The sequence below is a fragment of the Monodon monoceros genome, unplaced genomic scaffold (genome assembly GCF_005190385.1).
Source record: "Monodon monoceros isolate NGI ecotype Baffin Bay Population unplaced genomic scaffold, NGI_Narwhal_1 Super_Scaffold_7, whole genome shotgun sequence".
NCBI classification, from domain to species: Eukaryota; Metazoa; Chordata; class Mammalia; order Artiodactyla; family Monodontidae; genus Monodon; species Monodon monoceros.
The window spans coordinates 30,298,298-30,322,091 of record NW_021703784.1 but is presented as its reverse complement, the minus strand read 5'-3'; the positions used below and the strand labels follow the sequence as shown (position 1 = coordinate 30,322,091).

The 23,794-nt window shown below is 40.5% G+C and overlaps 1 protein-coding gene and 1 pseudogene across 1 annotated transcript in view; one reads left to right on the top strand and one right to left on the bottom strand.

Annotated features, from left to right (window-relative positions):
• TMEM123 (transmembrane protein 123) overlaps positions 1-23,794 on the bottom strand; it is a 72,619-nt gene that overhangs the window by 24,544 nt on the left and 24,281 nt on the right. The window lies entirely within an intron of this gene.
• LOC114886748 lies at positions 3,680-5,479 on the top strand (annotated as a pseudogene).

The following is a 23,794-nucleotide window of genomic DNA, read 5'->3' as shown; positions in this document are numbered from 1 at the left end:
GATTAATCTCCAAAATATATAAACAGCTCATGCAGCTCAATATTAAAGAAACAAACAGCCCAATCCAAAAATGGGCAGAAGACCTAAACAGACATTTCTCCAAAGAAGCCATACAGATGGCCAAGAAGCACATGAAAAGCTGGTCAATATCACTAATTATTAGAGAAATGCAAATCAAAACTACAGTGAGGTATCACCTCACACCAGTTAGAATGGGCATCATCAGAAAATGTACAAACAACAAATGCTGGAGAGGGTGTGGAGAAAAGGGAACTCTCTTGCACTGTTGGTGGGAATGTAAATTGATACAGCCACTATGGAGAACAGTATGGAGGTTCCTTAAAAAACTAAAAATAGAATTACCATATGATCCAGCAATCCCACTACTGGGCATATACCAAGAGAAAACCATAATTGAAAAAGACACATGCAACCCCAATGTTCATTGCAGCACTATTTACAACAACCAGGTCATGGAAGCAACCTAAATCCCCAACAACAGATGAATGGATAAAGAAGATGTAGTACATATATACAATGGAATATTACTCAGCCATAAAAAGGAATGAAATTGAGTCCTTTGTTGAGACATGGATGGATCTAGAGACTGTCATACAGAGTGAAGTAAGTCAGAAAGAGAAAAACAAATATCGTATATTAAGGCATGTATATGGAACCTAGAAAAATGGTACAGATGAACTGGTTTGTAGGGCAGAAGTTGAGACACAGATGTAGAGAACAAATGTATGGACACCAAGGGGGGAAAGCCGTGGGGAGCTGGGGGTGGTGGTGTGCTGAATTGGGCAATTGGGATTGACATGTATACACTGATGTGTATAAAACTGATGACTAATAAGAACCTGCTGTATAAAGAAATAAATAAAACAAAATAGAAAAAAAAAAAAACCCTAAAAACAAAAAACGAAACAAAAGAAAAACCTCCTAGCAAACAAAAGTCCAGGACAGGACAGCTTCACTGGTGAATTCTGCCAAATATTCAAGAATTAATACCAACCCTTCTCAAAACCCTTCCAAAAAAACAGAAGAGAGAAGACTTCAAAAGTAATTTTAAGAGGTCAGCATTACCTTGATACCAAAATCAGACAAGGATGCCACAACAAAAGAAAATTACAGGCCAATACCCCTGATGAATATGGATGCAAAAATCCTCAACAAAATATTACCAAACTGGATTCATCAATACATGAAAAGAATCATACACCATAATCCAGTGGGATTTATTCCAGTGATGCAAGGATGGTTCAACATCTGCAAATCAATGTTATATACCACATTAACAAAATGAAGGATAAAAACCATATGATTATCTCATTAGATGCAGGAAAAGCATTTAGGAAAATTCAACATTTATGATAAAAATTCTCTGCAAAGTGGGCACAGAAGGAATGTACCTCAACGTAACAGAGGCCATATATGATAAGCCCACAGCTAACATCATACTCAACAGTGAAAAGCTGAAAGCTTTTCCTGTAAAATCAGGAACAAGACAAGTATGCCCATTCTCACCACTTTTATTCAACACAGTATTGGAAGTCCTAGCCCGAACAATTAGGCAAGAAAAAGAAATAGGGGCTTCCACTGTGGTGGAAGTGGTCCAGTGGTTGAGAATCTGCCTGCTAATGCAGGGGACACGGGATCGAGCCCTGGTCTGGGAGGATCCCACATTCCGCGGAGCAACTAGGCCCGTGAGCCACAACTACTGAGCCTGCGCGTCTGGAGCCTGTGCTCTGCAACAAGAGAGGCCACGACAGTGAGAAGCTCACGCACCACGATGAAGAGTGGCCCCCACTTGCCACAACTAGAGAAAGCTCTCGCACAGAAACGAAGACCCAACAGAGCAAAAATAAATAAATTAATAAACTCCTACCCCCAACATCTTCTAAAAAAACAAAAAGAAATAAAAGGCATCCAAATTAGAGAGAAAGAAGTAAAATTGTCAGTATTTGCAAATAACATGGTATTATAAATAGAAAACCCTAAAGACTCCACAAAGAAAGTGTTAGAACTAATAAACAAATTCAATAAAGTTTCAGGATACAAAATCAATATACAAAAATCTACTGCGTTTCTATACACTAATAACAAACTATCACAAAGAGAAATTAAGAAACCAATCCCATTTACAATTGCATGAAAGAGAATAAAATACCTAGGAAAAAATTTAACCGAGTAGGTAATGGACCTGTATACTGAAAACTATAAGACATTGATGTAAGGAATTAAAGAAGACACAAATAAATGGAAAAATATTCTGTGATCACGAATTAGAAGAACATTGTTAAAATATCCACACCATCCAAAGCAATCTACAGAGTCTATGCAATCTCTATAAAAATTCCAATGGTATTTTTCATAGAAATTGAACAAATGATCCTAAAATTTGTATGGAATCACAGAAGTCCCTGAGTAGCCAAAGCAATCTTGAGAAATAAAAACGAAGCTGGAGGCATCACGCTTTCTAAATTTAAGCTATAATTACAGAGCTATAGTAATCAAAACAGTATGGTATTGGCATGAAAACAGACATATATATCAACAGAACACAGAGCCCAGAAACCACACATGTATGGTCAATTAATTTATGACAAAGAAGCCAAGAATATACAATGGGGGAAAGAACAATCTCTTCAATAAATGGAGATGGGAAAACCGGACAGCCATATGCAACAGAATGAAACTGAACCGCTATCTTACACCACACACAAAGCATTAATTCCAAGTGGGGTAAAGACTTAATAGTACCTAATGTAAGACCTGAAACTATAAAACATCTAAAAAAAAATAGGTGGTAAAGTCCTTAAGTCTTGGCTATGATTTTTGGGATTGACACCAAAAGCAGAGACAACAAAAGCAAAAATAAACAAGTGGGACGACATCAAACTAAGATGCTTCTGCACAGCAAACGAAACCATCAACAAAATGAAAAGGCAACCTATTGAATGGGAGAAAATATTCGTAAATCATGTATCTGTTAAGGGGTTAGTATCCAAATTATATAAAGAAGTCATATAACTCAATAGCAAGAAAACCAGTAATTTCGTTTAAAAAATAGGCACAGAATCTGAATAGACATTTTCCCAAAGAAGACATACAACAGACGCATGAGAAGTGTTCAACATCACTAATCATCAGGAAAATGCAAATCAGAGACACAATGAGATATCACCTCCTAACTGTTAGAATGGCTATTATCAAAAAGACAAAAAATAACAAGTCTTAGGAAAGATATGAAGAAAAGGGAATCCTTGTGCTCTCTGGGTGAGAATGTAAATTGGTGCAGCCACTATGGAAAACAGTATGGAGGTTCCTCAAGATAGACCTACTGTATGATACAGCAATCCGCCCCTGGGTATTTATTCCAGCGGCCCCCCCCAAATGAAAACACTAAGTTGAAAAGATATATATATATACACACTGCCATGTTCAGTCCAGCATTATGTACAACAGCCAAGATATGTAACCTAAGTGGCCTTTGATGAGTGAATGGATAAAGATGTGACACAGACACACGCACACGTGCACACACACACACACACACACACACAGTGGAATATTGCTCAGCCATTAAAAAAAAATCTTGCCATTTGTGACAACAGGAATGGACCTTGAGTGCATTATGCTAAGTGAAATAAGTCAGAGGAAAAAAAATACTGTACGATGTCACTTTTATGTGGAATCAAAAGAAAAAACTGAGCTCACAGATAGGCGGCTGTCAAATGTGGAGAAGCTCGGGCGGGGCGGGGCAGGGGTGGTGGGTGAAAAGGATGAAGAGGACAAGAGGTACAAACTTTGAGTTATACAATAAATAAGTCAGGGGATGTAATGTACAGACTGGCGACTATAGTTAATACTGCACTGCACATTTAAGTTACTAAGAGAGCGGCCGACCCGTCAGCAGCTGATGGCGGTCTCGAGGGGCAGCGCCATGCTGCTCCCTGCAAGCTGGTCCCGCGGCCAGGCGGGTAGCTGGCCCGAGGGCGCGGCGCCATGAAGCTGTACAGCCTCAGCGTCCCGTACAAAGGCGATGCCAAGGCGGTGCCGCTCAAAGCTGCGTACGACGTGCCCTCCTTCAGCTTCTTCCAGTGGTCCAGAGTTCAGGAATTCATGACCTTCACAAGTCAACTGATTGTGGAGCGCTCTTCAAAAGGCAGCAGAGCTTCTGTCAAAGAACAAGAGTATCTGTGCCATGTCTAAGTGAGAAGCGACAGTCTGGTGGGAGTGGTCATTGCTGACAGTGAATACCCATCCCGGGTGGCGTTTACCTTGCTGGAGAAGGTACTAGACGAATTCTCCAAGCAGGTCGAAAGGCCAGACTGGCCAGTTGGATCCCCCAATACCATCCAGTATGCAGGCCTGGACGGTCACCTCAGTAGATACCAGAACCTCCGAGAAGCTGACCCAATGACTAAAGTGCAGGCTGAACTAGATGAGACCAAAATCATCCTGCACAACACCACGGAGTCTTTGTTAGAGCGAGGCGAGAAGCTAGATGACCTGGTGTCCAAATCCGAAATGCTGGGAATACAGTCTAAAGCCTTCTATAAAACGGCCTGGAAACAAAACTCGTGCCATGCAATCATGTGACAGCAGCTGGCAGAGGCTCCTGAGCTGGAACGTCACCGTCATTCACATCGCAACTGCAGCCCCCAGGAAGCAGAGCCGCTGTGGAACGACCCGAGTGGGACAGACTCAACTTTGGCTTTGGAGCTCCTGGGAGGAACCGAAGGGTGGAAGGGACCTGGCGGTGGGGAACGTTCAAATTCACATGTCTAGTAATTTGAGGCCCCCTAAAAGTGTATTTTTGGGGCCAAATGAAACCATAAAGCTCAGTGACTCCCGTTTAAAAAAAACAAAAAAGTTACTAACAGAATAAATCTTAAAAGTTCTTATCACAAGAAAGAAAAAAAATTTGTAACTATGTGTAGTGTTGGATGTTAACTAGGCTTATCATTTTGCCAGTATACACGATTATCAAATCATTATGCTGTATGACTGAAACTAATATAAAGTTTCACATCAATTATACCTCAATAAATAAAAGGAATGACCTTTGCCTCTTTTAAAATTAAGTTTTATACACTATGCTTATGTAATAAAACAGATTCCATAGTCCTTCTCCTACCAATTTTGTCACTTAAAAACATGGTCAAGGGCTTCCCTGGTGGCGCAGTAGTTGAGAGTCCGCCTGCCGATGCAGGGGACGCGGGTTCGTGCCCCAGTCCGGGAAGATCCCACATGCCGCGGAGCGGCTGGGCCCGTGAGCCATGGCCGCTGAGCCTGCGTGTCCGGAGCCTGTGCTCCGCAACGGGAGAGGCCACAGCAGTGGGAGGCCCGCGTACCGGAAAACAAAAAACAAAAAACATGCTCAAGATTATAAGATAATTCGGTAAAGAGACTTTTTTTGGTGGGGGAGGTTTCTTGTAAATTCAAGTCAGGAAAAGCTACGAATAAGGGCAGAAATCAGTTGTGATAAATTAAAGGAATAACTAGTACCTACCAGCCATGAGTAAAAAGAAAAAAAACCCAGAGATAAGACACTGATAACACAAGCCAAATTATGACCATAAATAAAGTTTTCCTGGCACACAGCTACACTCATTCACTCAAATATTGTCTGTGTCTGCTGTGGTGCCAGGACAGAATTGATTATAGTTGCGATGGAGACCATATGGGCCCCAAAGCCACAAGTATTTACCACGTGGCCCTTCACAGAAAAAGTTCACTGATTTCCGTCACAGGTTGTGGGTTTGTTTAATCAATGTTAATGGTTTGTAAAGGCTCCTGTAAGAATCAAACACATAAAAATTACATACCAGCAGCAGACTCCTCCCTAACAGAAGAATGTGTGGTTTTTCACACCATTACTGAAATAACTGTATCCTAAGCAAACACTCACCCTGGCCATCAACTTTTTTCTCGGGAAAGTACCCATAGCACTTATAGCTTAGAGCAGTATAACTCCCCGGTATTCCTTTCAAGATAAACTAGTCGCAAAATATACTTCTAGGCCACACATGTAGTCACTTAAAACACCATTTATAAGCTTCCACTTGTGGAGGTCATAAGTACGAATGGACGGCTCAGCTGGGTCTCTGCTCAGGGTCTCCTGAAGGCTGAAATCAAGGTGTGGCTACGCTTGCCTCTTATCTGGAGGCTCTGGGAAAAAACCTGCTTCCAAGATCATTTAGGCTGCCGATAGTATCCAGGTCCTTGCATGAGGGTCCCATTTTCTTACTGTCTGTCAGCTGGGGCCACTCCATGCTCTTAAAGGCCACCGGTATTCACGTGGCCCCTCTGTCTTCAAAGCCAACAGCAGCATGTCCTTCTCACGCTTCAAATCTCTCCGACTTCCACTTCTGCCACCAGCCAGAGAAAACTCTTTGCTTTTAAAGGGCTCATATGATTATGCTAGGCCCACTCAATAGTTTATCTTAAGGTCAACTGATTACTAACCTTAAGTACATCTGCAAAAACCCCTCTGCCAGGTAAGATAACATAATCACAGGAATGATGTCTCATATTCACAGGTGAGGGAATAAGACAAAGGGTGAGGGTCACTGGGGGGGTCATCTTAGAATTCCACCTCCCACACAGTGTTTTGGGTAAAGTTGATCCTGATTTGCAAATCTGGGAAAACTAAATTCCTAGCTGTTGAATGAGAGAAAGTGTCAGCAACCCCTCATTAAATTCAAAGGCTCAAAAGTCGGGCAAACAAAATTGGCTCCCAACCACAGGCAGGCTAAAGTTCCCCTATGTGAATTTATTGAATATATTGCTTTTGGAGGGGGAGGGAAGGTTACAAAAATGTGTTTCCTCATGTCCTGAATAGTTATTAGCTACCAACAACTAATTGTCAAACCAGGGTTAATCAGGTCCCTTGTGTACCTGAACACAGAATTAACCCAGTGCTGTGAGGCAGGTGAGCTACCTTCTCAAGGCTCCAGGGAAGAAATTTAAAATGGTCCTCTAGCAACAAATCACCAAGAGAATTAAAGCCTGTTCATTCATCATCTCTCAGCTACCTCAACTCCCCAGGACAATGTGTGTCCAGTCTGTTAGACAATGGTTTCTTCTAAAGTGTTCTTTTAACCACTTTTCTTATTCAGAAAATTCCATATCAGCTTTACCTCCCATTGAAGACGTGAACATCAGAGTGAGCTCAATGGTACTCTAGTAGAAGAAAAATGAAAAAACTGATTTAGGCATAGATTTATTACTCTAAAAAGAGAATTCAATATATCTATTTATGAACAGGAATTATTGGTGCAGATTAGAAGCATATGGCATAAAGACTGGGGGATAGTTTTGCCAGCATTTCTACCTCGGAGGTAGCAGTATCAATTCTATCTATCAGCTCTTTAACATTTCCTACCATGCTTGGAATGGCTTTTCTGAATTAAGTGGAAAATGAACTGTGTTCCTCCTTTGTTTAAGCCAGGAAGTAGTAATACTGGAAATACACTTTAAGTGACTGTGAGACTTTTTCGTTCCAGTTACATGCCGAGATCACACTTCTTTCTGTAGAAACTTAGAAAATATATTGGAAGATAATGGAAAATTTATATAGAAATATGCACACATCTACATATCATATATGCACTATATATAAATATGCACTTTGTCTTAGAAACTGTGATGGATATTTTCTGTTTGTCCCTCTAGATCCCTCCCTACCCTTGTCCCACCAGCCCTCTGCCCTAAAAAATGACAGAGGTTCCCTTAACCCCTAGGCTTCTGGTTTGGTTAAGCCAAAGGGAAGGCATCATCTGTGGATAACTTTATATTCCTCCTTATCCTTATTAGCTTGTATAACTAATCTGACTGAAAGGACAGTGCCTTTTACTGTTTGGGGACAGATCCAATCTGGGATGAGCCCACAGAGCCAAGCCCAGTCCTGTGTGCTCTATGCTCTACAGCTGTCTGTCTGCTATATTTATTTGATGTGTTTATTTAATGAATCTTTAAACAGTCCTCATTCTGAGCCAGACACTGCTCTAATATATTGTAAATATTAGCAATCTTCATAATCCGAGAGGCAGATGTTATGGTCATCCCCATTTTACAGATGAAACTGAGGTACAGAGAGGTTCAGTGACTTGAGAACAAACTAGTAAGGGGAGGAGCCAGGACGTGAACTGAGCCTCTGCTTTCAAGCACTGTGTTCCGTTGCCAGTCACGAAAAGTAGTGGCACCAAAACAAAAAGCTTTGGTTGGGATGGGTGAGTGACTGTGTCATTGCCCCAATGTTGACCTTCAACATGTTGTTAGATAAGAATAAGCTAGAAAATAGATTTTAGGGAGAAAAAATTATAACATACTCAGAGTTACTCTATTTAACAAACCTCAGCTGGGTATATACCGAATACTCTTGCTGTTCCATGTTCTACAATCCTACATATAGCAAATACTACCAGTCTGTCTCCATTGTAAAATACACAAAAAACAATAACAATAACTTCTCATATCCTGAAATATCATTTCATTGTCCCAGTAGCGCTAAAATGTATGAGAAAACAGGTCTGAAATATTTTGAAATAACATTATTAGTGCTATATCTGCAACATCAAAAGACTCTGCAGGTGGTGTTGTCACTCAGTCACAGAAGATTTATGGTCTGAACATGGAGAATAAGCATGTGTAATGTGCAGCTGCCACATAAGAATTTGGTCGTTAACGAGCTCAAAGCAACACAACAAAGAGATATTCAGTCAGCAAAAAAACTGTCTGCTCAAATGTCAGCAAAAAGAAATCCCTAGAGATGACAACCGTACAGTTTATAATCCACTATTAAATAATTTTAACTCATTGTATAAAGGCATTCAAAAATTTAATATTTAATACTGAACATTTTTTCTTACATGACAAAAGAAAAATGCAAACTTTACATAATTACCAAAAATACATACTTGCTTAAATGCTAGACATGGTACCAGAATCATGATGGCAGTAATCTGTGGGAGTAGGAAGAAAATAATGAACATCTGCTGCGCCAGTAACTGGACTAGGTGCTTTTCATATTTTTAATTTTTAAAAAATTTCATGTGATCTGTATAATAGCACCGAGAAGTGGGTTTGCTCCCTGCAATTTACAGATGAGAAAACTGTGACTCAAGTTAACTAAATGCTCCAAATCGCTGTCAGACATGGTGGTGAACAGACCATAACACAGGTCTTTGGACTCCTCCGAGCCTGGTAATCTTTTCATTGATTTGCTCATTGTCTCCTGATGAAAATCCACCTGAATTCCAGAGCCTACTGTATTTACTTTAGGTATTAACTTTACCTAAAAATTAATTAATTTTTGACTATCTTCACTGCACTAAAATCACCATCAATAAACAAATGTATATACTTAATACCCCAAAAGTTGAAGCTAAAATAAGAGCTCAGAATTTAAAAATCAAGAGCCTCTCATAATTTTCATTGTGATAACTGTAGATGTACCAAAAAAGTACAAAGAATAATACCAACATCTGTGTCCTCATTATTCTGATAAAGAAATAAAACTGCCAATTAAGAAACCCCCTAAAAGTGTGTACCTCCTCAACTGCAGTCCATTCCAAGTAACCACTACCCTGAATTTATCATAGATTTCTTTATATTTTTACTGTACACTATTTCTAAGCAACAAAATACTGTTTTTCACATTTAAATTTTATATAACTAGCATCATGCTATATATTTTCCTGTTCTTGTTTTTTGTACTCAATATTACATTAATAAATTTCACTCATGTTGACATCTATACCCCTAATTCACACATTTCTCATAGTATTAAACTTGTTTTTAATACCGAGAATATTTTGAGATGTTTTCTGTTTGTATGAGTCTGATTACATGAAATGACTAACTCCAATATCTTTCTGAACTATCTAGCCAGAACACAGCTGAAAGGCAAAACATGCCTTCATGCATCCCAGCTCTTTAGTTTTAAGGGATCCATCCCCTTTGGCCCACCTTCAGAACCCAACAACTACTTTTACGTATCTGGCTAAATTCTAGCTCAAGTTGGTAAAGGTGTATGTGTGTATTCTCTGAAGCACTGTTTAGAAGAGTAACAGTATCTACTAATGGGGGCATGGTTAAGGAAATTATGGTACCTCCATACTATGGAACATAACACAAACATGAAAATGAATGAGAGAGCTATACATACTTTGGTGGTTTAAAACATATCCACAAATTCTTTGATATGCCTCCCTTCAAAAGGCGAAGTCTAATTTCACTTCCCTTGTATGTGGACCTAACTTAGAAACTTGCTTCCAGCAAAGAATATGGCAAAATGATGTAACTTCGGAGGCTAGGTCAGAAAAAGGATTGCTTCTACTTGGCTCTCTCTAGGATCTAGTGAATCTCTAAGATGGCTCATTCTTGGGGAAGCCTGCTACCATGTTGTGAAGATCCTCAAGCAACCCTATAGAGAGAGGAACTGAGGCCTCCTGCCAACAGCCTGTCTGTGAGTTTTTTCACCTTAGAAGTAAAGCCTTCAGCCCCACTCAAGCCTCCAGTACTGCAACCTCAAATCTACCTCCAGCTAAGCGCCCAGTTAAGCCGCTACTGAACTCCTGACTCACAGGAACTCAGGTAATAAATATAGTCAAACCACTAAGTTCTGGGGTTCTATTATGTAGCAATAACCAATAATGTACTGACACTAAAAGCTCAACAGTTTGGTCAAAAAAGCAAGTTGCAGACCATTATGTGCCTATCTCATATATTCATACCAGTAAATAGTGATTATTTCTAGGGAGTTGTTGGGAAGGAAAGGGAGGATGGGATCAGATCTTTTTATTTTATATGCTTTTGCATTGTTTGAAAGATTAAGTGCATGCATTATTAATTTCTAAAAATGCTTAAAAACTTATGATTTAAAAAATTAATATGAAATTTTAAGCCAATTGAGATCAAAAAAAATTTCCTCTCACCCCTTGTTAAAGAGAAAACAAAATTTCTTTAATTTTAGACATACTGCCAGCAAGTTCTATTATGTGGTTTCCTAGTTGACTGCTGATTAAAAGCAAATTGAGAGAGGAGTGGGCTATTGGAGGGAAGCATAATGACAGTACAAAGACATGACAGTTGAGTCTGTTAGAAAAAAGGAGAAGCTAAAATAAGCCATCTGAAGCCACTCAAGTGTAGGAACAAAGACCCCTATGTATCCTCTGAGGATGTAACTGTTTCACAAGACTATGATTATAGAAACAATATTTATAAGGCAGTGAATAGTTTATGAAGTATTCCATGTACTAAATTTTATCTTATCCCACAATAAACCTTGAGGCATATAAAAGTATTTTTACTGCTATTTTATAGATCTGGAAACAAAGCCAGGAAGTGAATGGAGCCAAGGCACAGAGTCCCTGAATTCCATTCTGAGTTTGAACTTGATTACACAGATAACGCTATTTATCTGATACTGAAAAGGGAGAGGGTCCAGCTTGTAGATGTGGGACCCCAAGTCACTACAGCCAGAACGACCATCCAACTCTGCACGGACTGTATGCTCACCAGCAACCTTTTCAGAAACAGTCTTGGGGAAAGACAAACCTTCTTATCAGGGGTTTCTGGGAAACGCTGGAGGCAGAAAATCTGTTTGCTGAAACTGTAGAAGTGGTAATGAAGAAAATTCTAATTGGTATCAATTAGTATTCTCAAGATGGTAGAATGTGTTTAATTATCTGTCAACCAATCGCTTGCGATTTTGAAGAGGCAGCCAGGTATGTTAGAAAGAAACCCAGGCTTTTGCCATCAACCACTCCTGTGCTTAAATGGTTGTGCAGTTACTTTCTAAGTATACAACTTTTCCTCACCTCAAAAATAGGGAAAATAATACTTAGCTCATCTGGTTATTGTATGGAATTCAGTAACAAGTGTGAAATACCTGCAAAATGCTTGGCAGCAGTATTATGTTCAACCAGTATGTACCATTTTTAGCACCTCCACCCTCATTTTACAACAGGGAAGGTACAACTAAAGACAGCCTGGACCACCTTTTTCCAGCACAGACCCACTCCTTTCCCCACTCCTTTCCTCACATCGTGTCCTCCAATGACAAATCTGTTTCTTCCTCACTCCACCTCTGAACGTCACATCCACTCAGACCTAGTTCAAGTGCTATTTACTTCAAGATTTTCCTAACTGAAAGTAAATCTCTCCCTCTTCTGAGTGCAAGTTCCTACTATACTTAGCATATTTTTTTATTATAGCTATTTTTGTTCTTATTTAAGTATCATGAGGGCAGTGTCTATATCCATTTGGGCTCCATAGCTCTCACAAAACCTGGCACACTGCCCGACACATTAGGTTCAGAATGAACATTTGCTGAGTGGATATAACAAAAGAATACCAGAGGCTTATGTAGCAGAATTATCACTGAACTTTGATAGGAAGGTCAGCTAAATTTTTATAGCTTTGAGTCTAAGTTACTATAGCAACCTATTAGAATTCTGACTTCTCCACTCTTGAGCACTGTATTTGGATCGTTCTTAACAATAACAATAGTTAACATATACATAGTGTTTATTATGTGCCAGGCACTGTTCTAAGTCCCTTACATGTATTAACTCACTTAATCCTCACAACAACCCTATAAAGAAGTACTAGAAGAAAACTGAGGCACAGAGATTTTAAGGTCATATCATAATTCCTTTCCCTCTAACTGTGTAAGAAAAACAAAGGCCAATGAAAACTCAGATTGGTAAAAATAAGAGACGACAATTTAAAAAAGCTATAATGGCCAAAGAGAATTTATTATGTATTGTAACACTCCTCAGTTTACCTCAGCCAATCTTCATAAAACCCCTGTGGGTTGGAATTAGTTCTATGCCTTATTTTCCATTCTTCCCCTGTTCATATTTTAATGGATATTATTGACAATATTTATGTTCTCCTCAAGGTAAAAGAAGTTTCTACTATCTAACATCCAAAATCAATTTCCACTGATCTACCGAAACACTTATAGTTACTTCTAACTAAATAGTGTCAATGTCAAGCAAAATTGTCTCCCTATCTCTAGGTACTGGACTTCCCAAGGGACTTAACTTTGCCTGAGGTCAACTGCTTTGCAGCTAACTAGTAGATGGACACAGCATGTATAAGAGATTTTAAAACAGAACAAAAATGTATTTAACCAAAACCCTGTCCTGAGTAGAAAATAATGCAGGATCAATTTCTTTATAATAATTTATCCCTACTTAAAGAGGTTGCTATGTAAGTTTTAGCTATCTCAAGGAAGTTATAAATTTGTCTTTGACTTCATAATAATGTAAAACCCCAGAAAAGTTTACACCCAAAGGTATACAAGGATTTTGGTATGCCTTTTGTTGCTGTTGTTTAACACGGAAAGCAAATTTACTTACTAGGATATGAAGATAAAGATTGAATGAGCATGTGGCTTAACGTTTACAAAGGCTGTTTCATTTCCCACTTATTGATCAAAATCCATGGCTGGCTAATACATTCACAATTAGAAAACTTCTATTTGGTTTAGTGATATCCCAACTACCACAGAATAGCAAATAACTGATGTATATGCCCATTCACAAAACTTTTTATTAACTGAACAGCAAGCTGTGGATAAAAAGGTTTGTGTCTGGGCACATGCAGCAGTTATTTGCTGTTCTATGGTAGTTGGGATATCACTAAACCAAACAGAAGTTTTCTAATTGTGAATGTATTACTGTCTACTGTGGGACAATTTAAGTTGCAGAATCAAGTTGCAGGGTTTTGGCTTCTTGCAAGTTCTCTTTTCACAGCCTTTAGTCTGTGGTTGGAACACACTACATATATCTTATCCACCCTCTATATCTAGCTAGTGGGCTGAAAAACACTAGTATTCACAGTTGGCTTAATGTCCCAAACAGTATATGCTTTTTCCCTGTAAAGGTTGGATTATGTACCTCAGGGAAGGAGGCTGAGTCCTTCTTGGCAGCTGTTTTCCTTAAAGCTGCTCAACCCCTCCCTCTTCCTCTAGGCACGGATGTGTGTCCCCACCCTTTTCCTCATGAACTTGAGGGCCCACTTGTCCTTGGAAACCTTGACAGTCCCACGTGTACACTACTCACACAGAGCGAAACCATATACCTCTGGGATTAGTCCAGCACAAACTGAGCGTGCTTGGCCGCCTTGTGGTCCTTGCTGAGGTCTGTGGCCACGGCACAGAGTAATGACCACTGCTTTTCAGTGGCCGCTGCAGCAGAAGGTTGAATTAAATTAACACATTTAAATTAATTCTTGTTCCCTGGGCTTTTTGATTGTATTTAGTTTCACGAAAGCCACCCCAGGTCCCTGCTGAAGTAGTACACGCCCAAGAGCTATGAGGAACAAGGGGAAGGGTAGAAGTGGTAGAGAAGGAATAGGGTGGGTATAAGTTCTAAGGAAACAGACTTTAAATGTAAACAATCTGTCAGTCCATTCAGGGAGACAAAGAATATTTTCTCTACGTTGAGATGTAGAAAAGAAGAATATACATATACCTTTTGAGAATTATCATGATAACTTTCTGGCAAGACATACTTCTAGTGTAAGAGCTTCCTGAAAAAAAAATGAAAAGCAAACAAGAAAAGTGATTCTAGAATATTTTTACTCCATATCAGAAATTCCTGGCCATCTGGACAATTTACAAAGATAAATGATAATGATACTCTGAAATTCATGAGAAATGGTCCCTCTCCATCAAAGTGGCATAATATTTTTCCCACAGCTCACATATGAATACAAAGCTGACAAGAGATGTTTCTGAAGAGAAATACCAATAACTATTGGCCATGTACTCTGGTCGGGCAAAATCATTACTACTGATTGTGGCTATGTGGTGTAGTGAACATCCACTGTTTTTTCCCTGTCCAGCTCCTGATGCTCATTTTTTTTTTTGCGGTACGCGGGCCTCTCACTGTTGTGGCGTCTCCCGTTGCGGAGCACAGGCTCCGGACGCGCAGGCTCAGTGGCCATGGCTCACGGGCCCAGCCGCTCCGTGGCATGTGGGATCTTCCCGGACTGGGGCACAAACCCGTGTCCCCTGCATCTGCAGGCGGACTCCCAAACACTGCGCCACCAGGGAAGCCCGTGATCCTCAGTTTCTGTCACAGTTTCCGCTCTTCCTTAGAGATGCATCCCTCACATTCCATGTAGTTTGGAGGGACTGTCAATGGGTGGGCAAGTGATTCAAATTAGGCCAATCAGACTCTCCCAGGAATCTGAAACTCGAGCAGTGTACACTAGGATGGAAAACAGTTGACAGTCATTTTAATGGCAACCCCCTAAAGATATCTTCTGTTCACTCCTGCCCTTGAAATCCCTAGGACTAGGTCTAGTTGTTCAGTTCTTTCTCTTTGATTTTGTGAGTGACCCCATTGGTGTCCAACAATTTCTTATTTGCCTAAGTTAGCTAGAGTTGGTTTCTGTTGCTTGCAACCAAATACTTTCAACAATATGAAAACTAAATCTGTGACGATGTCTACTTTATTCTTCCTGTTCTTTTTCTTCATAAACAAGTTTATCATTTCTCTTCAGTTTTTTCTTTTTCCTTTCCAACAATGTACTTTTCAACTTGTGCCAGCAGGAAGATTACACAAGCTATTTATTGAAAGGCAAGCTTGGTGTGTAAACTGCAAGCTTCTAAAATTAGACTTTTCTCTTTGAAATGGACTTTGATACCCCTCTATGAACCTTTGACTCTAAGCTAACAAACACGAAAACATGAATGCCTGTGTCTGTGTGCTGTAATGCTACTATATTTATGCCAAGCCAACTGGATTATGTCTTGATTGTAAACTGTTATAATCATAGCACTCAACTAAGAAGATGTTTTACATCTTATACATAGCACCTTTAATTGGTAAGCTAGTATGTATTTCAGATGCAGCTAGACTCACCGAATTTATAGGGACTTAGCATCATATAAAGCACTTAGTCTAAAGATTTTATTCTGGGTCAGTATGATCTAGAGCTTAGTTATAAACAGAATCATTCTCAATCAAACCTAACATGAAGAGAGATTAACCTCTTTACAGAGATGGCAACACGTACGTTGTACATGTGATGCCAAGTCTCATCAATACAACTATGCAATGCAACTAAGAATGTATTATCCTTGGTGTGTCAGAATTACTACGGATTGCTTAATCTCAAGGCTACTTTGTGAAACAGAAGCTTTTTGAATAAAAAGAAAGAAGTCATGGCAAAACTTGGATTACATAACAACTCTTACAAGAAAATTTAATACCTAGGACAATTAAACTCAATTGAAAAAATTAGGAACTGAATACTTTCTCCTCTCTGGTAAGTTTAGGCATTCACTGAGGAACTATATAGTACTTTTTGGTTTATAATTTTCACACATAATTAAGCATTAGCATAGCTACCAGCATAAATAGGTTAAATAAGCAAAAGAAAAAAAATCATACAACTAAGGGAAAGACAAGTGATGTTTCCTGCTGACATCTTCTAAATCCTATGGTTTCTCCATGATAACCCCCTGAGAAGTTGGACAGTTGACTTTCCTTCGGAGGGAGATTCCACAGAGACTTTCATTTTTCACCTATGCCCTTGGACTTTCTGTTGCCTCAATCTGGAGTGTCCTGTTCTTCTCCTGGTGAGCTCCTATGGGTCTGGCAAAGCTGGTGACTTGTTTCCTCACTGGGTCTTGAGAACACACATCACATGGTGCTGGTCACTCTCGTTCATGACCATAGAGCATGATCTTGACAAGAGCAAGGATTCCCTTCTTTCACTGTTGTATACTGAGTCTAGCAGTGTTCCTGGGACTTGGGAGCCACACATTAATTGTTTACTAGATGTAAAAAGACAGCTTCTCATCTATGAAAGGAAGCAGATCATAAGATCCACATTTTGAAAATTTTAAAATTCACCCCTCCCTTTACTTAGAAGTATTTGTATTCTTCCTCTTCCTGAAATGCTGAAAGTAGTACATGTTGATGAAAAACAATTCAAACAGCAGTGACTGCATATTTGCATATACTAAGAAACTCTTCAGAGTGACATCACCAAGATGGCAACATAGAACATTCCTGACTTCACTCCCCTTCACGAGAAAAACTAACGATGACTGTTCACTGACAAGACACCACTGAGAATCCAAGAATACGAGAGTGAGGCTAAAGCACCCCCGCCTCCACCGCACCATAGAGACCAAGACAGACTCCCCTGGACAGCACAGCACCACGCCAGGAGGTCCCCCTGCGCCTACAGTTCCTTTAGGGGTAAAGAGAGCCCAGCGTGGACATCCAGCTCCCACATTTTGTGGGTAGCTTCTCGGGAGCCCCCACTCCAGTCTTGTCCCCTGGGGACTGCAGGAGAATCTGTGGGGCTTGACCACTGAGCACCTGACTGTGATGAAGAAGGGGGCTAGGGGCTTGCAATAAGCGGGCCTAGGATCTTGGTAGACCAAGTCCCTGCCTGCGCACCCAACTAGTAATCCCAACTAGCAGCTTTGCTCATCTGCAGAACCAAGTCGGGGCAGTCTGACTAGTGAACTCAGTGGCATGCAGGTCTGCATGCCTCAAATGAAGAGATTTGCTGGCCCTGGAGCCTGGTCTCCGTCCACTCCCAGGCAGGGGAGCTGAATCAGACCAGAAAGCCTGACAGGGAAAACCTGCAGGTGTTTGCCCTCCCACCATACCCAGGCAAGAGAGCTGAGTCATAGTCCTGGCCACTGAAGAGTGAAGCTCCCAGCCCTACCCAGGAGCTTCTGACAAGAATGCCTGGAAATAGCTGAGCAGTCAGAGCTGGCAGTCAGAGCTGGTAGTCTGCAGAGCAAAGCAAGTGGCCCCGTTTGGCCGGGAAGCTTGGGGAACAGGTGGCTTGAGTCAAGACCACAAACAGCCTTACCAGCCTTGGAGCTGGTTCTCCCCCTGTGCCTGGGTAGGAAAACTAATTTGTAGCCCTGACTATTGCTGAATACAGCCTTCAGCCCATCTCAGCAGAGCACATGGGTGGCTGCGTGGCCCATCCAACAGCCTTGCTTACTGTTACTTGTCACGTGCTCACAGTGACACCTGAATAAAGAGCCAGTGGCTCTATCTGGCCAGAGAATTCAGTGTACAGTCTTGCCTGATTCAGGTTCCTAAACAACAAGCTGTGTAGGCCCTGGGACCCATTTTGCTACCACACCAGGGGAGAGAAGCTAACTCATAGCCCCATCTACTTCTGAATGTAGTACCCAGTCTGGACTGTCTACTAGGATTGACCAGAGAATCCAGGCAGTCGTGGAGCAGGGGACAAAGTCAGCAATCCTATCTACCTGCTCTTGGTTAGTGGTACCACCCCCTTACCCCTGACCTTAAAGCCCAGGCAGTGGCCTCACTCAAAATATACCCTGATAGCAAGCCCCACCTGCCCAAGGATGTTACCAGCAGACATATGCACAGACCCAAACTGAGCTGACTGGTAAAGAGCTGTCTCTGCCAAACCAGACCCGTAAAGACTGGAAGCAGAGGCCACTTACTCAAATGTGCAGATACCAATACAAGGAATGAAGGATCATGAAAAATTTGTTGAGCATGACACAACCAAAGGAAACTAATAAAGCTCCAAAAACTGAACCTAAAGAAATGGAGATCTATGAATTGTCAAAGAATTCAGAATAATTAAAGAATTTTAGTGAACTGCAGAAACACACAGGCAACTAAATGAAATTAGGAAAACAATGTATGATCAAAACAGAAAGTTCAACAAAGAAATATAAACAATTAAAAAAAACCCCACAAATCCTAGAGCTAAAAAATACAATGACTGCACTGAAGAATTCAACAGACAACTCAAAAGTAGACTTGACCATGCAGAAGAATCAGTGACCTATAAGACAGAACATTTGACATTATCCAGTCTGAAGAGCAAACAGAAGAAAGAAAAAAGAGTGAAGAAAGACTATGGGACTTATAGGACATAATCAAAACAAACAATATCTGCATTATGGGAATTCCAGAAGAAAACAGAAAGTATATTTAAAGCAATAATGCAATGTTCACAGCACCACTATTTACAAGACATGGAAACAACCTAAATGTCTGTCGACAGATGAACAGATAAAGATGTATGCATGTATACACAATGGAATATTACTCGGCCATAAAAAAGAATGAAATTATGCCATTTGCAGCAACATGGATGGACCTAGAGGTTATCATACTAAGTGAAGTAAGGCAGACAGAGAAAGACAAATATATGATATCACTTATATGTGGAGTCTAAAAAAATGATACAGATGAACTTATTTACAAAACAGAAATAGATTCACAGACGTAGAAAAAAAAAACTTATGGTTACCAAAGGGGAGAGCAGAGTGAGGGGGGAGAGATAAGTTAGGAGTTTGGGATTAGCACATACATACTGCTATATATTAAACACATAAACAACAAGGACCTACTGTATAGCACAGGGAACTATACTCAGTATCTTTTAATAACCTATAAGGGAAAAGAATCTGAAAAAGGAAAAAAAATGTATAACTGAATCACTTTGCTGTACACCTGAAACTAACACAACATTGTAAATTAACTATACTTTAATAAAAGAAAAAAAAAAAAGCAATAATGGCTGAAAACATCTGAAACTTGAGGAGAGAAATGGATTTCCAGATCCACAACGACTAAAGGACCCCAAATAGGTAGAATCCAAATAGAACTACATTGAGATACACTATAATTAAATTGTCTAAAGTCAAAGACAAAGATTTTTTTTGAAAATAACAAGAGAAAAGAGTACTTACACACAGTGAAACCCCATAAGACTAGTGGTGGATTTCTAAATAGAAACATTTCACGCCAGGAGAGAATGGAATTATATATTCAAAATATTGAAAGAAAAAAGCTGTCAATCAAGAATTCTATACCTGGCAAAGGTGTCCTTCAGAAATAAAGAAGAGATAAAGATTTCCTGAAAAAACAAAAGCTGTGGGAGTTCATCACCACTGGACCTGCCTTGTAAGAAATGTTAAAGAAATAAAATGGGACAATATAACTACTAAATGACAGTTTCTAAGATTTATCCTGCAAGAAACCCCTAATAACTGGCTCATACAAGAAGTTAAAACTGCCTAATTTTCACATTGTAACCCCTACCTCCCATCTTTCTCAAAGGCAAGGAAGTGTAATAAAGTGGGATTCTCTTCACCTTTCACTTATGTAACCCCCAACTTTGTCCTTACTCTTTTCCTCTTTCATCATGAGGCTTTACCTCTTTGGATACTGCCCACTCTTCCCCTCCAGCCTGCCATGATCTCTCAGCTGTTCTCATTCTTAACTTCTCCCCTGTAATAACCGCCCAGATACGTGGTGGCCAGGTGTCTGGGTTTGACTGGGCCAATAAAACATTTGAGCTCAAACTCAAATACCCAGCCACCAGCCATCCCTTCCTCTTACCTGCCATACCCAATCCATCAGCAGAATCTATCTTCATCTCCACCACTAGCCACCTGGCCCATCATCCATTTAAACTAATTTGTTTAAAATCCTGCAATGGCTTCCCACTGCATTATTATCAAATCCATACTCCCTAAGGAACTTCAGCAACCCCTTCCCCTCCCTCAACATCAGTAAAGCCTCCCAACACCTCTTCCCTGCATCACCTTTATGACCCTCTTATGTCATGCAGAGCACAGATGTCTTGCCAGAAGGTCACCAGGGCTGAACAACCTGGGTATCTCCTACTCAGCAGGAAGACTGACCACAGCACAGCCCTGGTGAGCCTGGCAAGGTCCTCTCTGTCCTCTTGGATCTGAATGGCCCTGTCCCGCCCTTTCCCCACACCCCTCATTGCATCAGGGCCTTGTTGGAGGGGCTTTATGTGAACAAAAAGAAAGAAAAGAGTTGTCCAGAGACACAGTAATAGAATTTGTAAAGTGAAAAGCCTGGGTCTGGTTAAACATCAGGCAGAGAGCAGGTGGTGATTTATTTTGACCAAGGAGCTCCCAAATAACCTCGCAGGTAAGCCTGGGGCAGCAAGCGCAAAAACTGGTTTCCTCATCCCAGAGCATTCATTTATCCTATGTTTCAAAAAAATGGGTCAGGTCTGAGCTGAGCACCAGCGATGTGGTGCTGAGTGAAATCAGCATTGCCCCTGAAGATGACTTTCTGGTCGGGAAGGCACTCTTAGCTAAAGCATCACACAAACATATATGGTCCTCTGAAGGCCTGTAACCACAGGTCTATTCCCTGAGGAATTGAAGCTGGCGCAGAGATCTGAAGGCTGAATGGGTGTTAACCAGGCAAAGGCAAAGATGGGAGGGAAGAGTTCTTCAGGGAAACAGAACAGCATATGCAAAAGCTCTGCGGCAAAGAGCACAGATGGGAGGAATAAAAAAAAGGCTCATTCTCACAGGTACAGAGAATAAACGGGTGGTTGCCAAAGGGAAGGGGGTGGAGGAACAAGCAAAATAGGGTGATTAACAGGTACAGACTTCTAGTTATTTATAAGTCTAAGTCATGAAAAGATAATGTACAGTATAGGGAATATGATCAATAATATTGTAGACACTTTGTATAGTGACAGATGTTAACTAGACTTATTGTGGCAAACATTTCTTAATGTTTAAGAATACCACATTACTGTGCTATAAACCTGAAACTAATACACTATTTTAAGTTAACTATATTTCAATGAAAAAAAAAAGGACCATTGTGGCTGGAGAGCAAAGAGGAACACATTTATTTACTTTTTAGTCTGTGTCAGGTGCTATTTTAAAGCCAGGCGCTTTACTTGTTATTTATCCCATGAGACAGCTATATTATTTTACCAGTTCTAGTTTTTACAAAAGGAAATGAGGCACAGAGGGGTTACGCAACTTGCCCAAGTTCACTTAACAGCAAAGCAATTATTTTTCTCTTTGTATCTTCCCCAAAATACAACAGGGCACACACACATTGGGTGAAAAACACTAAAACTAGTGAATCAAATTCATCGCAGAGTGAAAAAAGTTGTCAAACCAGTTCTTATTGAACAGTCAGGTAATAGACTAAAATTGTCACTTTTCAACTAGTTGTTTTCATGTCATAAGTTGTAACCATAATAAAATGTCTTTTATTAGAAGAGGATTAGTTTCCATTTTAAGAAACTGTGCCTATATATTAAGTTTGAGTTTAAAAAAACCTAAAACCACTTGGTGGGAATAATTTGAATAATTAAAAAATACTTGCTCTAGTTTCCAAAATTTTGACAGGAACTATATACTATTTTATAATCAGAAAAAAATTAATAAAAAGACACAAACCACTCCCTCTTGTGAGAGCACCAGAATCACAACTAACTACTGAACATTCATCAACAGGAAGACAATGGAACTCACCAAAAAAGATACCCCACATCCAAAGACAAAGGAGAAGCCACAGTGAGATGGTAGGAGGGGCACACTTGCAATAAAATCAAACCCCATAACTGTTGGGTGGGTGACTCACAAACGGGAGAACACTTATAAAACAGAAGTCCACCCACTGGAGTGAAGGTCCCGAGCCACACGTCAGGCTTCCCAACCTGGGGGTCCAGCAATGGGAGGAGGAATTCCTAGAGAATCAGACGTAGAAGGCTGGTGAGATGTGATTGCAGGACTTTGACAGGATAGGGGAAATAGAATCCACTCTTGGAGGGCACACACAAAGTAGTGTGTGCATCGGAACCCAGGGGAAGGAGCAGTGACCCCACAGGAGACTGAACGAGACCTACCTGCTAGTGTTGGAGGGTGTCCTGCAGAGGCCGGGGGTGGCTGTGGCTCACCGTGAGGACAAGGACACTGGCAGCAGAAGTTCTGGGAAGTACTGCTTGGTGTGAGCCCTCCTAGAGCCCACCATTAGCCGCACAAAAAGCCTGGGTAGGCGCCAGTGTTGGGTCACTTCAGGCCAAACAACCAACAGGGATGGAGCCCAGCCCCACGCATCACCAGACAAGCTGATTAAAGTTTTACTGAGCTCTGCCCACCAGAGCAACAGCCAGCTCTACCCACCACCAGTCCTTTCCAACAGGAAACTGGCAGAAGGCTCTTAGCCTCATCCACCAAACGGCAGATAGCAGAAGCAAGAACAACTACAGTCCTGCAACCTGTGAAACAAAAACCACATTCACAGAAAGAGAGACAAGATGAAAAGGCAGAGGGCTATGTACCAGATGAAGGAACAAGATAAAACGCCAGAAAAACAACGAAATTAAGTGGAGATGGGCAACCTTCCAGAAAAAGAATTCAGAATATGATAGTGAAGATGATCCAGGACCTCAGCAAAGAATGGAGGAAAAGATTGAGAAGACGCAAAAAATGTTTAACAAACACCTAGAAGAATTAAAGAACAAACAAACAGAGATGAAAAATACAATAATTGAAATGAAAAATACACTAGAAGGAATCAATAGCAGAATAACTGAGGCAGAAGAATGGATAAGTGACCTGGAAAACAGAATGGTGGAATTCACTGCTGCAGAACAGAATAAACAAAAAAGAATGAAAAAATTAAGACAGCCTAAGAGACCTCTGGGACAACGTTAAACATACCACCATTCGCGTTATTGGGGTCTGAGAAGGAGAAGAGAGAGAGAAAGGACTCGAGAAAATGTTTGAAGAGATTATAGTCAAAAACTTCCCTAACATGGAAAGGAAATGGCCACCCAAGTCCAGGAAGCGCAGAGAGTCCCATACAGGATAAACCCAAGGAGAAACACGCGGAGACACATAGTAATCAAATTGACAAAAATTAAAGACACAGAAAAATAACTGAAAGCAACAAGGGAAAAATGACAATATACAAGGGAATACCCATAAGGTTAACGGCCGATT